The sequence below is a fragment of the Anabrus simplex genome, chromosome 4 (genome assembly GCF_040414725.1).
Source record: "Anabrus simplex isolate iqAnaSimp1 chromosome 4, ASM4041472v1, whole genome shotgun sequence".
NCBI classification, from domain to species: domain Eukaryota; kingdom Metazoa; phylum Arthropoda; class Insecta; order Orthoptera; family Tettigoniidae; genus Anabrus; species Anabrus simplex.
The window spans coordinates 349,454,738-349,474,696 of record NC_090268.1 but is presented as its reverse complement, the minus strand read 5'-3'; positions in this window follow the sequence as shown (position 1 = coordinate 349,474,696).

Sequence of the window (19,959 nt, the reverse complement as noted above, 5' to 3'; positions counted from 1 at the left end):
AGTCTTCAGCGACTACTGAGTGAGAGAGAAATAGTTCAGCAAATAATACTTGGTCGATCCCGCTGTAGCGAAGAACTCTGCTAAGCTCTAGCTTCTGCGGATATTCCTCTGATTTTAGGTAAATAATCCAAACTTCCGTGCATTCTTAGAAAATCAACCTGGAAAGCCTATACCAGACTTTTCAACACTAAGAAAATAGTATGTGGGTAGATGCTACGAAAATGTTTACAATTTGCAACTTGATTTACGTAGGACTGACACAGGTAGGTCTTATGGGAACTATGGGATAAGAAACGGCTAGGAGTGGGAAGGAAGTGGCCGTGGCCTTAATTAGCATTTGCCGGATGTGAAAATGGGAAACCACGCAAAACCATATTCAGGTCTGCCGATAGTGGGGTTCGAATCCGCTATCTCCTGAATGCAAGCTCCCAACTGCCCGACCCTAACCGCACGGCCAACCCGCTCGGTATGCTACGAATAAACCAATACTGCTGATTGGGGAAAAATTGGCAGAGAAATAATCTGAGTGTGTATGAACGAAAGTACAGACTCGCTAAGACGCAATGACGTCAACATTGTGGTAGGCATACTGAAAGAAAATATCCCAGGCGAAACTTCTTTAGTTAGCTGTGAACAGCTGTGAACGCGAATTTTTCAACAGTTTCTTGACAGATAATTCATACTCTTATACATCAAATGCTTTTAACATGACAACGTACTGCTATTGTTGACTGATGCTGCACCATATCTGGTCAAAGCTAATGCTGATACTTCTCTACAAGCTCAGTACTCAAAATGATGCAAGTTACGTGCACTGCGCACGCCTTGCCTGGAATTGGCGAGGAAGTTCGGAGTCAGTTCCCAGAAGTTGGCTGTCTCATAGGATGTATCAAGAAGTTTTCACGTCAGGCACCTTTTAGAGTGGCATATTTTAAGTCAAGCTCCTAAAGTTCCTTTGCCTCCTGCTCCAGTTCCAATAAGATGACGGACCTGGCTAGAAGTGCGCAACTACTACCCTAGGAATATCGATGTGATGTAGGTCATTGACACAGCAGTGATGTACGTTCTGTTAAATGTTTACAAAACTACTTTCTAAAAGTGACAGTTGCAGGTAACCTCATTTTTTATTCCTATCTGGTGCTATAACTCACTTAGAAAAATCATGAGTTCAGTTGGAAGAGCAAAGAGACCTGACGAAAAGTGTAGAAATTATAAAATGTGAACGAGGGAGTGGGAAAGAATGTAGCAAGTGCAATGATGCTCGTTTTTAAAAGAAAAATTGATTTGGCTCTCTACGTTCAATTGCTGATGTTCTGGCACGTGCCAAATTTTCTCTCGGGGAACTACCTGTGGACTTACAAGCTAACGATTTACTTTTAAGTATGCTCCTCTACAGTCGAATGAAGTGGAGAGAAGCTTCTCGATATTCAAATCTTTACCGAGAGATTTATCAATCAATTTCCTTTGATAATCTATATTTGTTGAGGACTGGTGAATACCGGATGTTAGTCTACAACTATGTTTTTAATTTCATAGAACATTTTTTCAGACTATTATTACATTTTAATAAAGCATTTTATTATATTTTCTTGTCAATGAAAATTCAAGACCTACACATGATACAAACTGATGATAGATATCGAGTCATTACAGAATTGTGTGGAAACTATAATTTTTGAGGCCTATTGTTGTATTCGTTTAAGTGGGATTGTCTGACTAATATAATCTATATAATAATATGATTGAACATTCTGTCTGAACGACGAAAATAACAGGAAACCAAATCATTTCTCATTTCTCTAGCATGCCTCTTCATGGACATCTGCGTTTTCTGTGACAGATGATCATGTAGCTGGAGGGTTTCAAACCTGCCGTCAAGTTGAGGACTCAGTGTACGGAGTGTATCATATACATACAAATCAGTAACATGGGCTGCCTCAAGTAACAAGTGCTTCGGAGGAGCATATTTTCAATCCAAACTCCCGATGTGTCAACAACCTCTGCGTTTAACCTGTGTAATGGGACGGTCTATTCTTGTACATTGAATGTTTGATATTCAGCCCGAGGCTGGTTTGATTCTAAACAACTTCACCAACAGCTGTCATAGATAGCCTAGGTGTCACTGAAGAGGCACAGTAGGGAAATAAGGAGTGAGGTAGTTTCCCGTTGCTTTCCTCACTGAGCCAGAAGTTGCTAATACATATCTGCCAATCCTACTGAAATTCACGCACCAGCCGACACTATGAGCAATATTTTCACGCCATCCATAGCAGGGACTGGCTGCATATTGTGCCAGGAACCGCCAGCGGTCTGGAACGTACTTTATTTCAGCGCGAGGTACTGCGAAGTAAACAAAGTCACCGCTGGAACTTTTGGTGAGAGAGCGAGTAACTACGTCACGATCTACACGCAAGGGAGTAACATTGCTGTGACGGGCCAATCACGTGTAGAGCGCGTGATTGCATGGAAAGGAATAGAACTTATTTTTACGATATCTTGATCCGGATAAGCTATCAAATAATGGAATATGTCATTTTGTAGCCCATCATTTGGAAGCAAACATAACCAAATTTCAAGTGAATCGTCCCACGGATTTACGAGTATTTCCACCTCAAAGGAGATCATTCCTGCCTCGGCAGAGTGATATAAAAGGACAGGGATTCGCCAAGTAAAAGTCAGTTCATCACTATCAGCTGAAGGAAGAACACAACGTTGTACGCGAGTGACTGCGCCGAGGTTCGAATATAGCCGCCACGAGTGAGGTTCACCGGTAAGAACTCTGCCGTAATTGTCGTCAAAAGACTTGTATCCAAAGTGCTACTTTTGGACTTACAAATTTATCGAAAATTAAAATACGAACTTAGTTTTCACGAACTACTTGGACTATTTTGAGAATGTGTGACAATAACTTAAACTGTGGACTAATGCCTTTGAACTTCAACTCAGTTGAAAGCGATTGTGCAGAACCTGTACTCACACCAGATTTATTTTTAACTTGGAACATTTGTAATTCAAAAGCGTGTGCATATTAACACAATTGTCCAGTGAAATACTTAAATACTTAGTCCGTTAAAACCAATAACGCAATAAAAGTGCTTAAAGATTGGTATTTAACTAAAGTGTGATTAACTCTAAACAGCATCAAAACATTCGTCGCGGGTGAACAAGACGGTGCCGCATTATACGATCTCTTCTTTGTAACACTCCAACTACTTGAACGTACAAACATTCACAAGTTTAAAACACTTCTACTGTTGTGAATAGAACTTTCCTTCTTGTGTCATGCCAATGATTATATTAGAACTGTGTTTTTCCTCTGAACAGTTCTTCCTATAAATGAGATTTCATAATTTTGCTGCCCGTGTTAAGAACCGTGAACAAGTGCGCATTGCAAATTACCGTTCATACTTTTATGAAGTGCAAATACCAGTTATTTCGAATAGGACACTACTAAGCAATCATAGTCAGTTGAACTTTCTCGTGTTCGCTAACACTACACAGTGACGCGTGAAATCGTGACAGGTGCCTATTTCTCGTAATTATGATATGCCTGCCGCTACACAAGCTAAATCTCGAATCAACGTGAGACGTGTCAACGAGGGAATGGACCTGCGGTATCAACGTGGAATATGGAGCGTGGTGCTATGCTGATGACTTCACGACATCGGCCGGCTACAACTTGCTGTCGCTAATCAGCAGCTGTCTACATTCCAGTCCCGAGTTCCAGTAACAACAGGTGATATGAAGTGCATTTTAAACCACTCTTAAAACAAGTGCATAAAATTCCACAAAAATTAACTTTCTTCTTGTCAAGTGGAATAGTAAAATCAGTGACTTTGTTTAGCAACTTTACGAACAATTATTACAACGCTCATTGGAAACTGGACTTTTACTAAATTCTAGCTTGCGTTATTTTCGAAGTGTTAAATTTTTCATACGTATAAAAACTTTTTGGGAGAACTTCACAAGCTTTGAAAGTGAAAAAGTACTTATTGTAAAGTGAAAGAATATTTATTATTATTTAAAAAGACTGTAGGAAACAACTGAAATTTATTATTTAAAAAGACTGTAGGAAACAAGTGAAATTTATTATTTGAAAAGATTGTAGCGAAACAATTCAGTATTTGGAATTTGGAATTTGATCTTCTGGCGAAAGACATTCATTTCAATTAATTTATGGTGACTTACGTAAAACAAATTATTTTCAAAACATCAAGATAAAGGCAATCTTTTGCGGATATCATGTTTTTAAATGACAAACATTGTATTACGAAAATTTCGTAAAATAACTTGCTCTAGTGTTTAAATAATTTGCCAACGAAACAAATATTTCGTGAAAAGGAGCAGGAATAATACAGTAGGAAACATTTCCCATAAATACATGGTGGTGAATAAATTGAGTTTTAAGCCCAACTATTATTTTGCTCTGCGTACGCCTCTTTGTACCTGCTCCATCAGAGCCGTCCACCCCTATGTGAAGATTTTCATGCCCAGATCCCTGATCATTCCCCGGTACAATATGTAATGGTATTACTATCATCTCCAACCGTCGGTCAATTTCGGATTGTCAAAGGCAATGATGAGACGGAGACGGGTCAGTGAAAGTACCAAATTTATTCTGCCCATACCAGAAGACTTGGTGCACTTTAAACACTACATCTCGCCAGAAAAGTCATCGGCCTACTCTTAGAAAGCATAAAAGTATTGTAAATTCGTGTCCTCGTTCCACGATGGTGCGGCTCTTTCCTAGTGGAGGTGAGCTGCAAGTGCCATTTTAACCACATACCACCCTTGCTGCCATTCTTACTCTAATGGAGCTAATCGTTATGCTACGGAGCCAAATTTAACTGAAGATGACTGCTAGAGGTTCACATTAGAATAAATCTGGTCTTCCTACGACCCGCTAAGTGGAAGCTACAGCGCGAGGGGCTAGATATTTGTTGGCGATATGACTTCGCACACGATTGTTTGTTATTTGTTTGTTACTGAAATGAACAGTGTCATTATAGTAACGTCGAGTTCGTGATATGCTCTAGTATGGAAGAAGTCGAACAAATTTGCTTAATTTTGTGCGCCTACGTGCGTGACTTAATCTACATAACATTTCCTGAGAACAATGGTAATCTTGTGGGAAGATTAGCGTAGCAAGTGAATGTGTCACCAGTAGCGGCGATAAGGACCCCGTTGACCCCGCGATGGGGGGGGGTCATAGCGTGTGAGGGGCCCATGACTGTTTCTTAATTCAGTAGCTGAAGAGTGATTTTACATATTGATAAAGCTACAGCACATAACACACAATTATTGGTTTTACAGAGGGTTATTCCAAACTTAGACCGTCGTAGTGCAGAGCTTCAAATAGGAGCGCGGTAGTTATTTCAGAAAGAATGTAGGTATCCCAACTTGTTCCAATAATAACCATCCCTTGCTGTCACTCACAACAATCAACAAGGCATTTGAGTAATTAGCCAGTTCTGAGAACCCAAGTAGTCAGCGAATATGCAGTAACAAATACATCCTCCTTATCTGAATTCTAAATACTGAAGTTTCAAGCCTGTTTATAACACTCGGCAGTCAGTGTAGCTAAGTAGGCCTAGGATGGACGGTTGAGTTTAAATTGCTTGGTCCTAGGAACTAGATAATTTCTTAATATTGTGACGGTCAGCGTGTTTTGGTTAATATAATTGGAATATGAATTCTGTGTGTGTGTGTGTGTGTGTGTGTGTGTGTGTGTGTGTGTGTGTGTGTGTGTGTTCTTACCATAGATATTAGTATAATTATTATTCCTTCGGATTTGATAACTGAATTATGTAACTTTATTATTATTATTATTATTATTATTATTATTATTATTATTATTATTATTATTATTATTATTATTATCGTCGTTGCTGTTCATTGTAAAACATAAAACCTCCTAATACGAAATAAACTTGAAACTTTCCTTATCAGGAAATAATGGCCCATTTTCAATTATTGCGGGTGAGGGGTGCGAGCTTTTTATTGCGGCTATTGAGTGTCACAACCTCCATGCTGTCAAGGATGCAGAAATGTGTTATGAGGCTTATATTACTTTGTACGGAACAACATGGTTGTTATTTTAAAGATATTTGGTAAATAAAAAGGTACTGCAGTTAGTTAGTTAGTTAGTTAGTTAGTTAGTTAGTTAGTTAGTTAGTTAGTTAGTTAGTTAGTTAGTTAGTTAGTTAGTTAGTTAGTTAGTTAGTTAGTTAGTTAGTTAGTTAGTTAGTTAGTTAGTTAGTTAGTTAGTTAGTTAGTTAGTTAGTTAGTTAGTTAGTTAGTTAGTTAGTTAGTTAGTTAGTTAGTTAGTTAGTTAGTTAGTTAGTTAGTTAGTTAGTTAGTTAGTTAGTTAGTTAGTTAGTTAGTTAGTTAGTTAGTTAGTTAGTTAGTTAGTTAGTTAGTTAGTTAGTTAGTTAGTTAGTTAGTTAGTTAGTTAGTTAGTTAGTTAGTTAGTTAGTTAGTTAGTTAGTTAGTTAGTTAGTTAGTTAGTTAGTTAGTTAGTTAGTTAGTTAGTTAGTTAGTTAGTTAGTTAGTTAGTTAGTTAGTTAGTTAGTTAGTTAGTTAGTTAGTTAGTTAGTTAGTTAGTTAGTTAGTTAGTTAGTTAGTTAGTTAGTTAGTTAGTTAGTTAGTTAGTTAGTTAGTTAGTTAGTTAGTTAGTTAGTTAGTTAGTTAGTTAGTTAGTTAGTTAGTTAGTTAGTTAGTTAGTTAGTTAGTTAGTTAGTTAGTTAGTTAGTTAGTTAGTTAGTTAGTTAGTTAGTTAGTTAGTTAGTTAGTTAGTTAGTTAGTTAGTTAGTTAGTTAGTTAGTTAGTTAGTTAGTTAGTTAGTTAGTTAGTTAGTTAGTTAGTTAGTTAGTTAGTTAGTTAGTTAGTTAGTTAGTTAGTTAGTTAGTTAGTTAGTTAGTTAGTTAGTTAGTTAGTTAGTTAGTTAGTTAGTTAGTTAGTTAGTTAGTTAGTTAGTTAGTTAGTTAGTTAGTTAGTTAGTTAGTTAGTTAGTTAGTTAGTTAGTTAGTTAGTTAGTTAGTTAGTTAGTTAGTTAGTTAGTTAGTTAGTTAGTTAGTTAGTTAGTTAGTTAGTTAGTTAGTTAGTTAGTTAGTTAGTTAGTTAGTTAGTTAGTTAGTTAGTTAGTTAGTTAGTTAGTTAGTTAGTTAGTTAGTTAGTTAGTTAGTTAGTTAGTTAGTTAGTTAGTTAGTTAGTTAGTTAGTTAGTTAGTTAGTTAGTTAGTTAGTTAGTTAGTTAGTTAGTTAGTTAGTTAGTTAGTTAGTTAGTTAGTTAGTTAGTTAGTTAGTTAGTTAGTTAGTTAGTTAGTTAGTTAGTTAGTTAGTTAGTTAGTTAGTTAGTTAGTTAGTTAGTTAGTTAGTTAGTTAGTTAGTTAGTTAGTTAGTTAGTTAGTTAGTTAGTTAGTTAGTTAGTTAGTTAGTTAGTTAGTTAGTTAGTTAGTTAGTTAGTTAGTTAGTTAGTTAGTTAGTTAGTTAGTTAGTTAGTTAGTTAGTTAGTTAGTTAGTTAGTTAGTTAGTTAGTTAGTTAGTTAGTTAGTTAGTTAGTTAGTTAGTTAGTTAGTTAGTTAGTTAGTTAGTTAGTTAGTTAGTTAGTTAGTTAGTTAGTTAGTTAGTTAGTTAGTTAGTTAGTTAGTTAGTTAGTTAGTTAGTTAGTTAGTTAGTTAGTTAGTTAGTTAGTTAGTTAGTTAGTTAGTTAGTTAGTTAGTTAGTTAGTTAGTTAGTTAGTTAGTTAGTTAGTTAGTTAGTTAGTTAGTTAGTTAGTTAGTTAGTTAGTTAGTTAGTTAGTTAGTTAGTTAGTTAGTTAGTTAGTTAGTTAGTTAGTTAGTTAGTTAGTTAGTTAGTTAGTTAGTTAGTTAGTTAGTTAGTTAGTTAGTTAGTTAGTTAGTTAGTTAGTTAGTTAGTTAGTTAGTTAGTTAGTTAGTTAGTTAGTTAGTTAGTTAGTTAGTTAGTTAGTTAGTTAGTTAGTTAGTTAGTTAGTTAGTTAGTTAGTTAGTTAGTTAGTTAGTTAGTTAGTTAGTTAGTTAGTTAGTTAGTTAGTTAGTTAGTTAGTTAGTTAGTTAGTTAGTTAGTTAGTTAGTTAGTTAGTTAGTTAGTTAGTTAGTTAGTTAGTTAGTTAGTTAGTTAGTTAGTTAGTTAGTTAGTTAGTTAGTTAGTTAGTTAGTTAGTTAGTTAGTTAGTTAGTTAGTTAGTTAGTTAGTTAGTTAGTTAGTTAGTTAGTTAGTTAGTTAGTTAGTTAGTTAGTTAGTTAGTTAGTTAGTTAGTTAGTTAGTTAGTTAGTTAGTTAGTTAGTTAGTTAGTTAGTTAGTTAGTTAGTTAGTTAGTTAGTTAGTTAGTTAGTTAGTTAGTTAGTTAGTTAGTTAGTTAGTTAGTTAGTTAGTTAGTTAGTTAGTTAGTTAGTTAGTTAGTTAGTTAGTTAGTTAGTTAGTTAGTTAGTTAGTTAGTTAGTTAGTTAGTTAGTTAGTTAGTTAGTTAGTTAGTTAGTTAGTTAGTTAGTTAGTTAGTTAGTTAGTTAGTTAGTTAGTTAGTTAGTTAGTTAGTTAGTTAGTTAGTTAGTTAGTTAGTTAGTTAGTTAGTTAGTTAGTTAGTTAGTTAGTTAGTTAGTTAGTTAGTTAGTTAGTTAGTTAGTTAGTTAGTTAGTTAGTTAGTTAGTTAGTTAGTTAGTTAGTTAGTTAGTTAGTTAGTTAGTTAGTTAGTTAGTTAGTTAGTTAGTTAGTTAGTTAGTTAGTTAGTTAGTTAGTTAGTTAGTTAGTTAGTTAGTTAGTTAGTTAGTTAGTTAGTTAGTTAGTTAGTTAGTTAGTTAGTTAGTTAGTTAGTTAGTTAGTTAGTTAGTTAGTTAGTTAGTTAGTTAGTTAGTTAGTTAGTTAGTTAGTTAGTTAGTTAGTTAGTTAGTTAGTTAGTTAGTTAGTTAGTTAGTTAGTTAGTTAGTTAGTTAGTTAGTTAGTTAGTTAGTTAGTTAGTTAGTTAGTTAGTTAGTTAGTTAGTTAGTTAGTTAGTTAGTTAGTTAGTTAGTTAGTTAGTTAGTTAGTTAGTTAGTTAGTTAGTTAGTTAGTTAGTTAGTTAGTTAGTTAGTTAGTTAGTTAGTTAGTTAGTTAGTTAGTTAGTTAGTTAGTTAGTTAGTTAGTTAGTTAGTTAGTTAGTTAGTTAGTTAGTTAGTTAGTTAGTTAGTTAGTTAGTTAGTTAGTTAGTTAGTTAGTTAGTTAGTTAGTTAGTTAGTTAGTTAGTTAGTTAGTTAGTTAGTTAGTTAGTTAGTTAGTTAGTTAGTTAGTTAGTTAGTTAGTTAGTTAGTTAGTTAGTTAGTTAGTTAGTTAGTTAGTTAGTTAGTTAGTTAGTTAGTTAGTTAGTTAGTTAGTTAGTTAGTTAGTTAGTTAGTTAGTTAGTTAGTTAGTTAGTTAGTTAGTTAGTTAGTTAGTTAGTTAGTTAGTTAGTTAGTTAGTTAGTTAGTTAGTTAGTTAGTTAGTTAGTTAGTTAGTTAGTTAGTTAGTTAGTTAGTTAGTTAGTTAGTTAGTTAGTTAGTTAGTTAGTTAGTTAGTTAGTTAGTTAGTTAGTTAGTTAGTTAGTTAGTTAGTTAGTTAGTTAGTTAGTTAGTTAGTTAGTTAGTTAGTTAGTTAGTTAGTTAGTTAGTTAGTTAGTTAGTTAGTTAGTTAGTTAGTTAGTTAGTTAGTTAGTTAGTTAGTTAGTTAGTTAGTTAGTTAGTTAGTTAGTTAGTTAGTTAGTTAGTTAGTTAGTTAGTTAGTTAGTTAGTTAGTTAGTTAGTTAGTTAGTTAGTTAGTTAGTTAGTTAGTTAGTTAGTTAGTTAGTTAGTTAGTTAGTTAGTTAGTTAGTTAGTTAGTTAGTTAGTTAGTTAGTTAGTTAGTTAGTTAGTTAGTTAGTTAGTTAGTTAGTTAGTTAGTTAGTTAGTTAGTTAGTTAGTTAGTTAGTTAGTTAGTTAGTTAGTTAGTTAGTTAGTTAGTTAGTTAGTTAGTTAGTTAGTTAGTTAGTTAGTTAGTTAGTTAGTTAGTTAGTTAGTTAGTTAGTTAGTTAGTTAGTTAGTTAGTTAGTTAGTTAGTTAGTTAGTTAGTTAGTTAGTTAGTTAGTTAGTTAGTTAGTTAGTTAGTTAGTTAGTTAGTTAGTTAGTTAGTTAGTTAGTTAGTTAGTTAGTTAGTTAGTTAGTTAGTTAGTTAGTTAGTTAGTTAGTTAGTTAGTTAGTTAGTTAGTTAGTTAGTTAGTTAGTTAGTTAGTTAGTTAGTTAGTTAGTTAGTTAGTTAGTTAGTTAGTTAGTTAGTTAGTTAGTTAGTTAGTTAGTTAGTTAGTTAGTTAGTTAGTTAGTTAGTTAGTTAGTTAGTTAGTTAGTTAGTTAGTTAGTTAGTTAGTTAGTTAGTTAGTTAGTTAGTTAGTTAGTTAGTTAGTTAGTTAGTTAGTTAGTTAGTTAGTTAGTTAGTTAGTTAGTTAGTTAGTTAGTTAGTTAGTTAGTTAGTTAGTTAGTTAGTTAGTTAGTTAGTTAGTTAGTTAGTTAGTTAGTTAGTTAGTTAGTTAGTTAGTTAGTTAGTTAGTTAGTTAGTTAGTTAGTTAGTTAGTTAGTTAGTTAGTTAGTTAGTTAGTTAGTTAGTTAGTTAGTTAGTTAGTTAGTTAGTTAGTTAGTTAGTTAGTTAGTTAGTTAGTTAGTTAGTTAGTTAGTTAGTTAGTTAGTTAGTTAGTTAGTTAGTTAGTTAGTTAGTTAGTTAGTTAGTTAGTTAGTTAGTTAGTTAGTTAGTTAGTTAGTTAGTTAGTTAGTTAGTTAGTTAGTTAGTTAGTTAGTTAGTTAGTTAGTTAGTTAGTTAGTTAGTTAGTTAGTTAGTTAGTTAGTTAGTTAGTTAGTTAGTTAGTTAGTTAGTTAGTTAGTTAGTTAGTTAGTTAGTTAGTTAGTTAGTTAGTTAGTTAGTTAGTTAGTTAGTTAGTTAGTTAGTTAGTTAGTTAGTTAGTTAGTTAGTTAGTTAGTTAGTTAGTTAGTTAGTTAGTTAGTTAGTTAGTTAGTTAGTTAGTTAGTTAGTTAGTTAGTTAGTTAGTTAGTTAGTTAGTTAGTTAGTTAGTTAGTTAGTTAGTTAGTTAGTTAGTTAGTTAGTTAGTTAGTTAGTTAGTTAGTTAGTTAGTTAGTTAGTTAGTTAGTTAGTTAGTTAGTTAGTTAGTTAGTTAGTTAGTTAGTTAGTTAGTTAGTTAGTTAGTTAGTTAGTTAGTTAGTTAGTTAGTTAGTTAGTTAGTTAGTTAGTTAGTTAGTTAGTTAGTTAGTTAGTTAGTTAGTTAGTTAGTTAGTTAGTTAGTTAGTTAGTTAGTTAGTTAGTTAGTTAGTTAGTTAGTTAGTTAGTTAGTTAGTTAGTTAGTTAGTTAGTTAGTTAGTTAGTTAGTTAGTTAGTTAGTTAGTTAGTTAGTTAGTTAGTTAGTTAGTTAGTTAGTTAGTTAGTTAGTTAGTTAGTTAGTTACCCGCGGCTTCGCTCGCGTAGTTTTTCTAATATGAAAAAAGTAATCGTTCCTCGGTACTGTACTGCGACATTATCTGCAAATCCCTAAAGTATAAAAATCATCGAAAAGTTGCGTTTAATTTACCCCAGAAACTCTTTGTAAACCACGTTTGTGGTATTGCCTTTTGGCGATAAGATAACCATGCGACGTAGAATTGTTCATGTGAGAAACAGTCTTCTCTCAAGTCGGAAAAAAAACGCTTTCTTCATTTTTGAAAGAGATTACAAATACCTAATTCCACGTCTGTAACATCTTCATTTTTTGAGATGTAAGTATCCCCATAAAAAGAATTCAGCCCCTTCATCAGTCCTTCCCCCACCTCCACTTAAGTGGATCTTCTGAAAACAAAAAAATGTGTGTTGCTTTACTTTTAAAGTAGTTTCCGAACACCAGCTTTCACGTCTGTAGCATCTTTAGTTTTTTATATATAAGTATCTTCATACAAATAATTCAATTATTTCTTCAATTTCCCCCCACCCCCCGCTTAAGTGGATTTCGGAAAACAAAAAATATGTGTTTCTTTATTTTCAAAGGAGATTCCAAATACACATTTTCATGTCTGTAACATCTTCAGTTTTTGAGATATGAGTATGTTCATCAAAGGAATTCAATTCCTTTTTCACCACACCCCCTCTCGTTAAATAGATCCTCTCCCCGCAAAAATGCATGTTCCTTTATTTTTAAAGGAGATTCCAGATACCAATGTTCATGTCTGTAAACTTCAGTTTTTGAGATATGTGTCCCCCATAACAATAATTCAATGTTTTGCTTTCTTTCACCCTCCCCTTAGGTGAATTTTCCGAAAACAAAAAACACGTGTTTCTATTTTTTATGAAGGAGCTTAAAAATAACAGTTATCACGGCTGTAACATCTTCAGTGTTTTAGATATATTGTGTAACCTCACAAAAGGAGTTCAACTTCTTTTTCACCCCCCTCCACTCTCCCAAGTTGATTTTCCCCCAAAAATGCGTGTTTAATTATTTTTAAAGGAGATTCCAAATACCAAATACCAATACCAATTCCAATACCAATTTTCACGTCTGTAACAATTTTAGTGTCTTATATATATCCTCATGCAAATAATTCAACCAATTTTTCAATTCTCTCACCTTAAATTGGATTTTCCGAAACAAAAGAAAACTTTGATGAAAGTAATCGTTCCTCGGTACTGTACTGAGACATTATCTGAAAATCCCTAAAATATAAAAACTAACCGAAAAATTGAGTTTCATTTACCCTAGAAACTCTTTGTAAACCACGTTTGTGGTATTGCCTTTTGGCAACAAGATGACCATGCAACGTATTATTTTAAAGAGATTCCCAATACCAATTTTCATATCTGTAACATCTTTAGTTTGTGAGATATTTCAACCCCCTTTTCAGTCCTTCTTACCCGCAGCCGACCCCCTCCCCCACTCAGCCACCCATCATCAAATGTTTTTTCCGAAAACATAAAAGTACATGTTTCTTTATTTTTAAAAGATTAAAGTACCAATTTTCACGTCTGTAACATCTTCAGTTTTTGAGATATCAGTATCCTGATAAAAGGAATTCAACACCCTTTTCAGTCCTTTTTATCCTCTTTAAGTGTTTATTCCGAAAACAAAAAACATAAAAGATTAAAAATACCAATGTTCACGTCTGTAACATATTCATTTTTTAGATTTATTTATTTATTTATTTATTTATTTATTTATTTATTTATTTATTTATTTATTTATTTATTTATTTATTTATATAGCGTATGATAGTGCCTGGAGTGTCTCAGGACATGCTCGGCTCGCCTGGTGCAGGTATTTTTATTTGACATCCGCGACCTGCGCGTCTGGGTGAGATGATGATGATGATGATGATGATGATGATGATGATGACGATGAAAAGATAGGGAGAGTGTAAGGCCTGGCGTCTACCCATAGACCACTCATATAACACCAAGGCTTGACGTCTCCATCTGACGGATGAATCATCAACAACAGCGCCATGTGCCCTCACTTCATAGGAACACTGTGGACAGATTTGAAATAGAATCCAAGCTTTTGGCACACAATTTAGCGATTACAAATTGTATACCACCACTCTCCTATCCTACCGGCCAAAATTCTGAAATGTTACCCACCATCGGTGCTAGAACCGGTTAACCACAGTGTAAGATCATTAAGAACTTAAAGAGCATGGTCACAAGGTGGGATGCACAGAAATACAACTGCACAATAGTTTATATTCGTCCATTCTGTTACTTGAGGCCTTCTCGTTGAGAGTACGCTCCCAAATAAAACAGAGAGTTTGCGGCACAGTGGGTGTTTGAACTGAAAATCTACTTCTCTGAAGCACCTGGTTACCCATGTGGGTGGGGGACACAGACGAAGAATAAACCCACGGTATCCCCTGCCTGTCGTAAGAGGCGACTAAAAGGGGCGACCAAGGGATGATGACATTAGAACCATGAGACTATTTGTGATTAGTACCATCACGTGCGGACCACCATGGGTCGATGTTACTTCCGACTAGCACCACCTTGCGAGGAAAACGATGGGTCTAAGTTACATAGGAACAGTACCATTATGCGAGGAAACTACGGGTCCGGGCGTTACTTGTGAGAGGTGTCATTCCACCGGTCGGTTCCCCTGTGTTCAGAATGGGTCTGAGTTACCTGTGAGTAGTACCACTTTATGAGAAACACCATGGGTCTACGTTGCCTGGGATTAGTGCCACTAACTGAGAAATACCATGGGTCTGCGTAGCCTGAGGAACACCATGTCTTACCTCTAGGTGTTATCATAATGTGTGATACACCGTGGGTCTACATCGCCTATGATTAGTCTGCGTTGTTTGTGAGTAGTGCCTTTATGTGCGAAATACCATGGGTTTGTGTTACCTGTGAGTGGTGCCATTGTGTGTATATACTATGGGTCAACATTACTTGTGATCAGTAGCACCATGCGAGAAACACCATGGTTCTGCTTTACTAGTAATTACTCTTATGTGGGGCCGGTGACCTGTATTTTGAACCCCTTTGGACAACAAGCATCCTCTCTGAAAATTAGGAATTATGAATTGGACCCACTGAGTGTTCTGGATTCATGGCCATTTATTCTTCATTATTCGTTTTTGTTTTTAGTCAGTGGAGACATTTTTTAATTATCGTGTCAGTTCGTTGAATCTTGGACCATTAGGGGTATATGACCCAGCTGTTAGGCCCCTTTAGTCAACAACCATCAAGATCATTATTATCATCATCATCACCCACCGGACGGGTTAGCCGTGCGGTTAGGGGCGCGCGGCTGTGAGCTTGCATCCGGGACATAGTGGGTTCGAATCCCACTGTCGGCAGCCCTGAAGATGGTTTTCCGTGGTTTCCCATTTTCACACCAGGCAAATGCTGGGGCTGTACCTTAATTATGGCCACGGCCGCTTCCTTCCATCATCTAGGCCTTTCCTATCCCATCGTCGCCATAAGACCTATCTGTGTCGGTGCGACGCAAAGCCACAAGCATCATCGTGCAAGCAGCTAGGCAACCCAACTTACTGAGCTGTATGTATCTGAAGCATACAGTTGTACACCAGCAGACATAAATAACAATGTTAAATTTAGTTAAACGCACTGTTTCTAAAGAAATGCGTCGCGATCACGGCAACAATTTAAGACATGGAATACGTACCGCATGCGCGTGAAATATTATGGCAGGCATTTTATTTCTTAAATCGAAAGAAATTAGCACATCCTGAAGACAAATTCCATCAGGCCAGGGCGATCAATATCTACACTCATGAGTTCCAAATCATTCTCCATCACAGGGACAGTAGACGTGCTCAGTTAGGGCTCCAGTAGCATGGAACTTGCTTCACAACGCTCGGCCGCCTGAACTTTGAGATGCCCGATATGCCCTTTGCCCCTCGGCATTTGTGATTTTGGACTTGTTGACATTCTAAAACGCCGCTGTATCCTCTTGAATACGTCTTCGATAATACCGCGACATCTTTCGGGAAAAGGTTCGTCCTTCGCACCACAATTTTCTCAAATGTTCAATACTTTTCTCCATATACTCGTGGAACTCACTGAGACGAATGAAATGACACCACACACGACGTGCTATCAGCGCCGGAGGCCAGTTTTCCACTAATTGCCTTCGGGGCACCTGAGTTTAGTAACTCAAGATGGCGGTGCTATTGAATCACCGGATGATGTCATACTGAGGTCAGACTCGCAGGGGATGAAAATATTATAGGGCCTTCGGTACCAGTCTGTGGCTAGCTTCAAGTAATACTTGAATCCCTTGTTAGATCGCGCTGGTTGACTTCAAAATCTTCACAGACTTCACACACAGCTTCATAGTTAGCAGCAATGTGACTATTAAGTATTATTATTTACACTCATGTTCAAAAAATACAGAAGACCTTGAAAGACTACAAATATGAGGTTCATATTCACAGGACATGTTGACTGGTATGTTCTGCAGAAACAATTAGCATTTCAGCCACCTAGGTTGAGCTTGTGTCCTGTTGCCTAGTAGGCACTGAATCCTCCATGGGCACTGATAACTTGTTCCATGCATGATGGCATCGATGCGTATAAGGCGCGAATGGCGTCCTGGGGTATAGCCATCCATCCTGTATTCACCTGGTTCCACAGTTCATCTTTGGTGGTTGGCATTGGGTCACAGCGCCGCACCCGTCTTTTCACCATACCCCACACATTTTCGATTGGCGACAAGTCCGGTGATCGGGCGGGCCAGGGCAACAGTCTGACTTCCTATGACAACAAGAAGGCACGTGTTCGTGCAGCAACATGTGGTTGCGCATTGTCCTGCGGAATTATGGCATTTGGGGTGTCGTGCATAAGTGTATGGTTACGGGTCGCAGACTGTCATTCACGTAGGTCCAACTGGTCACAGTGCCCCGGACACACACCAACTGTGATTTGTGTTAGTACCCAATAGCATCCCACGCCATAAGGCCTTGAGTTGGCGCTGTATGTCTTGTGCGAATGCAGTCAATGTGATGCCTCTACCCCTGTCACCACCGAACCAAAATGCGGCCATCATTTTCAAACAAACAGAACCTGGATTCGTCCGAAAACACTATCTGCTGCCATTCCTGGCCCCAGAGACGTCGTTCCATACACCATTGCAGCCTAGCATGTTTATGCACATAGTCAAAAGTGAGCGGAAGAGTGTACGCCGCACCGGTAATCCAGACCGTAATAAACGGCGATGGACTGTCACTCCTGATAGTGTTATACCGTTCCACTGTTGCGCTAGAGCCGAGGAAGACGCAGATCTGACCTGCAACGCCATTCGGATGGAGTGTCGATCTTCCCCGGGGGTGGTCTGAGTGATGCGACCATACCCATCTCGTCGTGTTCTACGGCCTTCTGTGAAACATTCTCTACATACCCGTTGCACTGCGACACACTTCATCCCCCACAAGCAGCAATTTCTCGGATGGATGCATCATGTTCTCTCATGCCAATAATGCGCCCTCTTTAAAACTCACTCATTTAACGATACGGTTCTCATATACGTCTGCGAGGCATACTGCACGTCAGCTCAAGCCACTTTCGGTTTATAGCGACAAAGAGATGTGCAGGCACATTTTACCAGTCGGTGGTGGAGCGCCGAAATATCAATATGGACCTTGAAACTGAGGGCAGCTATGGTTCAAATGCTAATAATTTCTTTCGAACATACAAATGCACATGTCCTATAAACTTCCGATCTCTAGTCTTTCAAGGTGTTCTGGCTTTTATGAACGTGGGTGTAATTACCGCTATTTGACCTTATATTGTATATTAACTAGTAGCATCTCCACTTTCATGCCTTCAAAATATAAAATTAGGTAATCAAAAGCCAATTTTGAGAGTATAAAAGCAGATGCTGAGTCGGACACCAACATAGTTTAACTTTCCCCCAAAGTTTTACGATCGGGCCGATGACCTTAGATATTAGGCCCCTTTAAACAACAAGCATCATCATCATCATCATCATCATCATCACTTTTTACGATCGATTTCAGGCTAGTGATATTTCCCATGATACCGTTCTCAACACATGCTTTTATTTACCGTTTGTTTTGAATTTTTGTTACCACTAGTTGTGTGTTGTAGTGAATTGGTTTTGGAGAATTGCTGCCCAATCAGTAATAAATGTTTGCATCATTATTTTGCCCATATATTTACCCGTCTTCCTGCCAGTCTGCATTTCCTGCACACTTAATTGGCTGAAAATGGAATGATTTAATGTGTGTACGTTTTGTATTTTCTAAAATGATTTCTGTATTTTTATTTGCGTGTGATATGTAATCTGATATTGAGTAATCATGTGAGCCCCTTCACTTCGTATGTAAAATTCTGCAGTCTGACATTTAAAAAAGCATATTATTTCACATATCATGAAATTATTTTTTATGTTATATATTTGAGGCTTCTTATTGGTGTGAGGATATACTCTCGACAAAACAGTATTGTATGCCATTCGAATACCGGGTTTCGGATAATCATATATATGCAAATTTCTATGCAGAAAGTTGTATGGGCTCTGCTGTCTGTAATTTCGTTTATTTTGCTAATTTTTTACATATGTATCCGTTTTAGATCAACTCAAGACCATATCAGTGGTTTTTAGTTTTCGTGTCTGTTTGTCTGTCTATCCAACCATCACGACGAAGCGGCTGGATAAATCTCGACCAAACTTTATATTTAGAGCATACTCATCCAGGAGTAGGTTCTGATATGCATATGATGCGAAAATAACGGAACACACTGGGGGTTTATAGGGATATCAGACGAGTTATTTGATATTTTCTCATACACTATTTATCTTTAGTTTAGTGAAGAATTACCACCTGGTCACATGGAGAAATGGAGTACTTGGAGATCACTGAACAGATTACGGGCAGGCGTGACTAGATGTAAAAGCAACCTGCAGAAGTGGGGTTTTAACATCGAGTGTGAGTGTGGTGCAATCCAGACGACGTCTCATTTGTTGCAGTGTAGTAGGTGCCCTAAAACATGCACAGTACAAGATCTACTTCAGGCAACAGAAAATGCACTGGATGTCGCCAATTTCTGGGCAAAAGTAGTGTAGACTTTTTCTTATAAGTGTGACTTTGTATATAATGTATATAATTCAGTAAGAGTATATATGTATTTCTAGTATTAATGCTTCTGATATCTATATAAATAAAATTGTTTCTGTTTGTCTGTTTGTCTGTCTGTTTGTCTGTTCCACCATCACGTCGAAACGGCTGGATAGATCTCAACCAAACTTCATATTTAGAGTATACTGACCCCGGGGAAGGTTTCGATATGCATATCATTTTAAAATCTTTGAAAAGACGGGGGTTTTATAGGAAAAACGGTTTTCCTCCATTTTCTCTTATACTATTATAGGCAAAATATCGAATTTGTCGTATAAGGACGAGACAAAGCTCAATTTAATCCTCTTGACGCAAAGAACAAAACTCGGTAAGCCCTACGGGCCCGAAAACCATGTTTTAAGGCCCTAAAACCAACCGTTACGGAGATATTGGCACCACACTACCCCTGCTCTAGGAATCGGATAAAGAAATGAACTGCCGTAACCATGGCAACGTCAGCTCCAGGATTCTAGAGCAGTGAGATTATGCATGTACGTTTGGGCATAGCTGTCAACCAAAATAGGTACAAATAAGACTTAATATCTGGGAAAAAAATATACTATTGTGTAAGGCACTCATAGGACTCCTTTGGGCGGGGATGGAAAGGGGGTGAAGAACGAGTGTAAAAATCTTACTATATATAGAAATGGAAGTGTGTGTGTAAATGACACATCTCCAACTAAACCACTGGAGCAATTTCAACCAAACTTGGTACACGAATCACTTACTATCGGGAGACGATCACTGTGGGGGGTAAGCCATCCCTAGCGCCCTTAAGGGAGAGGGTCAGGGGGGTGGTAGTTACAATAATAATCGAGAATAGTGTCGAATTCATAGTTTTCGGGGTCGCTGAGTTGAAAAGTGATACTCTAGAATTTTTTTAAAATCCAGCCCCCTTTTAGGTTGGGAGCAAAGGGTGGGGGGGTGGGGTGAGATATAGAAATAATTAAAAACAGTTTCGAATCCATAGATTTCACGGTCTCTGAGATGAATAGTATTACTCCGGATTTTTTGCAAATCCAAGTGGGGAGCGAAGGGGGTGAGATATAAAATTAATCGAAAAACTACATATAAAAATATTATCTTCTTCTTCTTACTATATATAAAAATTGATGTATGTGTGTGCGTGGGTGTGTGGGTGTGGGTGTGTATATGACACATCTCCTCCTAAACCACTGGAGCAATTTCACCAAACGTGGTACACTTATCAATTAGTATCAGGAGACAAACCGCGTGAGGGTAAGACACCCCTAGCACCCTTTTGGCAGGGGGCGAGGGGAGTGGTATAAAAATAATCTATATAAATAAAATTGTTTCTGTTTGTCTGTTTGTCTGTCT